The sequence below is a fragment of the Primulina eburnea genome, chromosome 5, assembly GCF_022965805.1.
Source record: "Primulina eburnea isolate SZY01 chromosome 5, ASM2296580v1, whole genome shotgun sequence".
In the NCBI taxonomy this organism is placed as follows: Eukaryota; Viridiplantae; Streptophyta; class Magnoliopsida; order Lamiales; family Gesneriaceae; genus Primulina; species Primulina eburnea.
In genome coordinates, this window is record NC_133105.1 from 10,115,380 (window position 1) to 10,121,379 (window position 6,000).

Genomic DNA, 6,000 nt, shown 5'->3' on the forward strand with positions numbered 1-6,000 from the left:
ATGGTGGGAGAATGCGTCAGTGGCAGTCAACTTGTAGGTACTGCCTTGGAATGGGTTCAAAGAGGTTTTCTACTCGAAGTACTTCACTGAGGAAGTACGTTCTCGCCTAATCAGAGAGTTCATGACGTTGCGCCAAGGGGATAACAACGCGGCGGAGTTTTTTAGGAAGTTTGAGAGGGAGTGTCACTTCATACCCCTCATTGCGAATGATGCCCAGGCAAAGTTGAGGCATTTCATGGATGGTTTGCGGACGTTTTGCGCCGTGATGTCCGAGATGCGGGTCCTACTACTTATGCAGTCGCCGTATCTAGAGCATCGGCGGTAGAGCAGGACCATAGGGATATCGAGTTGGACAGGCAGGGCAAGAGGCCCTATCAGGCACAACTGCATCACCAGCAACAGCAGCACCAGAGACCCCAGTTTAAGAAACCATATCAGGGGTCGCCGGGGAAGAAGCCTTATCAAGGACCACCAAAGGGCAAGGGCCCAATCCAGTAGCAGGTGGCGCCTCTGAAGCCCGGTACTTTCTTCGTGTGTGCTAAATGCAACCGCCAGCATCCAGGGCAGTGTTTGTATGGGACAAGCAAGTGTTTCAAGTGTGGAGCTAGTGACCACATGCTAAAGGAGTGCCCACAGTGGAAGCAGCAAACCCAGGGCAGAGTGTTCGCCATGCATGCACAAGAGGCGAACCCAGATACTACACTGTTAATCGGTAACTTGTTTAATTCGGTACAGTTTTAAATTCGTGGCTTGCATGTTGAAATTTTATTTGGGATTATTGGTGTGATAGTGATATTTTTGTGTGACTTGGGATATTAATTTTTTGCTATGTTGAGGTTAATGTTAGAATAGTGGGGTATAAGTTTTGTGTTGTTCTAACGTCCCTCAGGAAACATTTTCGACAAGAGGTTATCCACGAAGGCCCTGGTAGATTCAGGGGCCACTCATTCATTCATCTCCGAGACCTTTGCTAATGATTTGGACATCAAGTCCATCGGCCTTGATGTGAATTATTCGGTGACAGTCCCATCAGGGAAAGAACTGGTAGCTATCAGCGTGGTCAAAGACATTGATCTAGAACTGCAGGGCCACCTAGTGTATTCAGCCTGATAATATTGCCGATGCCAGAGTTTGACATTATCTTGGGTATGGACTGGTTGACAAAGAACAGAGTTCTGATTGACTTTCAGAAGAGATAAGTGTTGGTCAGACCGATGGGAATGAAGCAGTTTCTATTTGAGCCATACAGGTGGAGAAGTTTCCCTAGCACGATCTCCTGTATGCAGGCGCGGAAACTTATTTCTAAGGGGTGTGAGGCCTTCGTGGCCAGCACTATTTCAGCACCTGAATCACACGCTCCGTCTATATCAAACATACCAGTAGTCAGAGACTTCCCAGACGTCTTTCCTGACGACGTCACAGGTCTACCACCAGAGAGAGAGAGGTGGAGTTCGCAATCTATCTTATGTCAGGTACAGTGCCAATCTCTAAAGCACAATACCGATTAGCTCCAGCTGAGATGTTAGAACTCAAACAGCAGATTCAGAAGCTTCTCGACAAGGAATTCATCCACCCCAGTTTCTCGCCGTGGGGCGCACCAGTGCTTTTTGTGAAAAAGAAAGATGGGAGCATGAGACTGTGCATCGATTACCGGGAGTTGAACAAGGTAATGATAAAGAACAAGTACGCACTTCCTAGGATCGAAGACTTGTTTGATCAGTTGCAGGGAGCCACGGTGTTCTCTAAGATAGATCTTCGATCAGGGTATCTCCAGCTGAAGGTGAAAGAGGCAGATGTGCACTAGACAACTTTCAGGACCAGATATGGGCATTACGAGTTCCTAGTGATGCCGTTCGGACTGACGAATGCTCCAGCAATTTTCATGGACTTGATGAACCGAGTCTTTCAGCCTTACCTTGATCAATTCGTCATAGTATTCATTGACGACATTCTTATCTACTCGAAGAGCCATGAGGAGCATAGCCAGCATTTGAGGACAGTTTTGCAGACCTTGCAGAGTTGCAAGTTATTTGAGAAATTTAGTAAGTGTGAATTCTGGTTGAAAAAGGTAGCGTTTTTGGGTCACATAGTGTCTAGCAGTGGAATTGAGGTGGATCCATCAAAGGTAGCAGCTGTTAAGGAATGGGTTGAACCGAGGAATGCTTCTGAGATCCGTAGTTTTCTGGGTTTAGCCGGTTACTACCGTAAGTTCATTCAGGGGTTTTCCTCGATAGCAGTGCCACTCACTTCACTAACCAAGAAGAATGCTAAGTTTGTGTGGATTGACGAGTGTCAGAAGAGCTTCGATACTTTGAAGCAAGCTCTTGTTTCAGCACCAGTGTTAGCCATGCCAACAGGGCAAGGTGATTTTGTGCTATACACCGATGCATCTAAGCTCGGTTTAGGCGCAGTCTTGATGCAGCAGGGTCGGTTGATAGCTTATGCTTCCAGACAGTTAAAGGTGCATGAGAAGAATTACCCGACGCATGATTCAGAATTAGCCACTGTCGTCTTTGCATTGAAGATTTGGAGACACTACTTGTACGACGAAAAGTGTCAGATATTCACGGATCACAAGAGTCTCAAGTATTTCTTCACATAGAAAGAACTGAATATGAGACAGAGACAGTGGTTAGAGTTGGTGAAAGACTACGACTGCGAGATTAGCTACCATCCGGGAAAGGCTAATGTCGTCGCAGACGCCTTGAGCTGGAAAGTTGCAGTCATAGCTCAGTTGTCAGCGCAGAGACCTCTTCAGTCTGAGATTCAGAGGTTTGGTTTAGAAGTTTATCGCAAGGGTAAAGCTCCGAGGCTGTCTAATATGACAGTCCAATCTTCCTTGCTTGATCGTATTCGTACAGACCAGCCTTCAGACGAGCAACTGGAGAAATTGAGGCTGAAGGACGAGGCTAAGGGCAGTGTACTCTACGCGGTGTCCGATGGTATTGTGAGATAGAGGGACATAATGTGTGTGGGGACCCGGACGCTAATCATCTTCTTAATCGTCATTGGGACTAATTATCAATTCAGATAAACAGGGTCTAAAATTTTTTTTCTTTTTAACATGCAAGTGCGGAAAGTAATGGAATCATTCTATTATACAAACCAGTATAAGAAATACAAATCTTGTACCTCATACATCTAGTTTAAAAACTAAGGTTCAGCTACTATGATCTAGTAATGAAACCTATCTATATCCAAGTCCGTGATCACCACTCTAATCTCGATCTCTCATCATCTTCTGGACCCTGATCCTGCCCCACCTGTTGTCATGCACACATACAAAACAAGACAACAGCCGGATAACTCCGGTGAGATATAAATATCCCAGTATAAACAATGTATACATGCAGTTAACTGAATTAACATAAAAGCATGAATCATATCTTATCACATGTAGCATAATCAAACAACATGTATCAATACCAGTCTGTAAATAAAACATGTATCGTAATCTATGAAACATAAATTCATACGGATCTGTAAATCAAATTCTAGTCTCAATATCTAAGACTCAACTCATCTCTCATTCTAACCTAGAGATCCCGATCTAATTTAGACTTTGGTATGCTGTATCGAGTATTTGCTGCATTAGACGTCGATCTACATCTAAGCTCGACGATACACCGTAAGTCTAGAGTCTCAGCTGTTCTGACAAAGACTCGGCTGTTCTGCCCTAGCTAGGCTGTTCTGCCCTAGACTCAATCTCTGGCTCTGCTATTAATCAATAGACTTCAAACATATCAATCTGATATTATGCAAATATCTATGCAATAACATACAGTATGTGATTTAGGGAAACTCAAGTCAAACCTAACTCGAGTTGTGAAATCCCGAATCAACATTAATTTATACCTTTATCTTCTCGATCTGATGAAGACGAGGTCTTGTCTTCCAATCTGTCCATACCCAGTCTTTATCTTCTCGATCTGATGAAGACGAGGTCTTGTCTTCCAATCTGTCCATACCCAGTGTCCAGTTGTAGCCTGCTCTGACAGGAACACAGTATCGCAGTCAGATTCAGAATCTGACGGGCGGATTGAAATATAAAGGCGTAAGGATTTTTCTTAGAAACTTTCTGAGCCTTTCTCGAATTCTTGCCGGGGGAAATGAAGGAATTGCTAATATATATCACAAGTTGCATGAAGACGAAACGTGGCTTCTTTTCACAAATTTTGGTCGGCGCTCGAGCGGTAATAATTTACCGCTCGGGCACGACCCTTTCTGCCCAAGCCTATCGAAATGTTCCCTTGGCGCTCGGGCGGTCAAAAACTACCGCCCGGGCGCCAACTCTTCTGCCCGGCTACTCATCTTATCATCCTCTGGCGCTCGGGCGGTCAAAAACTACCGCCCGGGCGCCAGACATTCTGTCTAGATTCCTTCTTGTGATGCATTGGCGCTCGAGCGGTACTTTTCTACCGCTCGGGCGCCACATATTCTGTCCGAACTCTTGGCTCACAATGCAACGACGCCCGGCTTCTTCATTCAAGTCCATATAATCTTAATCATGTCAATTATCAGCAAATCGTGTCCGATTATAATAACCATTGTCAAATCATTTCGGATTAACATGATAAATTTCTCGGGCCTTACAATGTGGGTGCCTAGCTTTGATTCGATCAGAGAGGATATTGTGTCAGAGGCATACACATCTCCGTATTCCATTCACCCGGGAGGTACCAAGATCTACAAAGACCTGCAGATTTTGTATTGGTGGCCAGGGATGAAATGAGACATCCGTAGATTTGTGTCTGAATGCCTCACTTGTCAGCAGGTGAAGACAGAACATCAGAGACCAGCAGGATTTATTAAGCCACTCCCCATCCCAGAGTGGAAATGGGAGAATATTACAATGAACTTTGTGGTTGGTTTGCCGAGGTCAGTCAGAGGATCGAATTCTATTTGGGTTATAGTGGACCGACTCACTAAGTCAGCACACTTCTTGCCAGTGAAGATGACCTTCTCCTTGACGCAGTACGCGGAGCTTTATATCAAGGAGATAGTTCGATTGCATGGGATCACAGTTTCTATTGTGTCCGACAGGGATCCGAGATTTACATCGTCCTTTTGGAAGAGCCTACATGCAGCCATGGGGAAGAAGTTGCTTTTCAGCACAACTTTTCACCCGCAGACAGATGGCCAATCTGAGCGAGTGATTCAGATTTTGGAGGATTTACTGCGAACGTGTATGATCGATTTCCAGGGGATGTGGTAATCAAACTTACCTCTAGTGGAGTTTACATACAACAACAGCTTCCAATCATCGATAGGTATGGCTCCATATGAGGCGTTGTATGGAAGGAAATGCAGATCACCAATTCATTGGGATGAGGTTAATGAGAGAGCAGAACTTGGTCCCGATATAGTTCAGCAGACTGCAGATGTGGTGGTCAAGATCCGAGATCGAATGAAGACCGCCCAGAGTCGTCAAAGAGTTATGCTGATAAGAGGAGGAGAGATCTCGACTTAGCCGTTGGTGATCACGTTTTTGTAAAGATATCACCTATGAAGGGTGTTATGAGATTTGGGAAGAGAGCAAACTCAGCCCGAGGTTTATTGGACCGTTTGAAATTCTGGAAAGATTTGGGACACTAGTTTATCGTGTTGCCCTTCCGCCAAATCTGGTCGGGGTGCACAATGTGTTCCATGTCTCAATGTTGAGGAAGTACCTAGCTAATCCTTCGAACGTGTTGAGCTATGAACCGTTACAGTTGGCTCCAGACCTGTCTTATGAAGAGAGACCTATCCAGATCCTAGACAGACATGAGCGTAGACTTCGGAACAAGGTGACCAAGCTGGTCAAAGTCCGGTGGTTGAATCAAGCAGTAGAGGAAGCCACTTGGGAGACCGAGGCGGATTTGAGGAACCGATACCCGGAGTTGTTTGGTAAGACTTAATTTCGAGGACGAAATTTTTATAAGTGGGGGAGGAATTGTAGTGCCCAAATTTAGTACACGTATAACCCTTGCATTTATTAAATTGTTAAATATTTTATTTAAG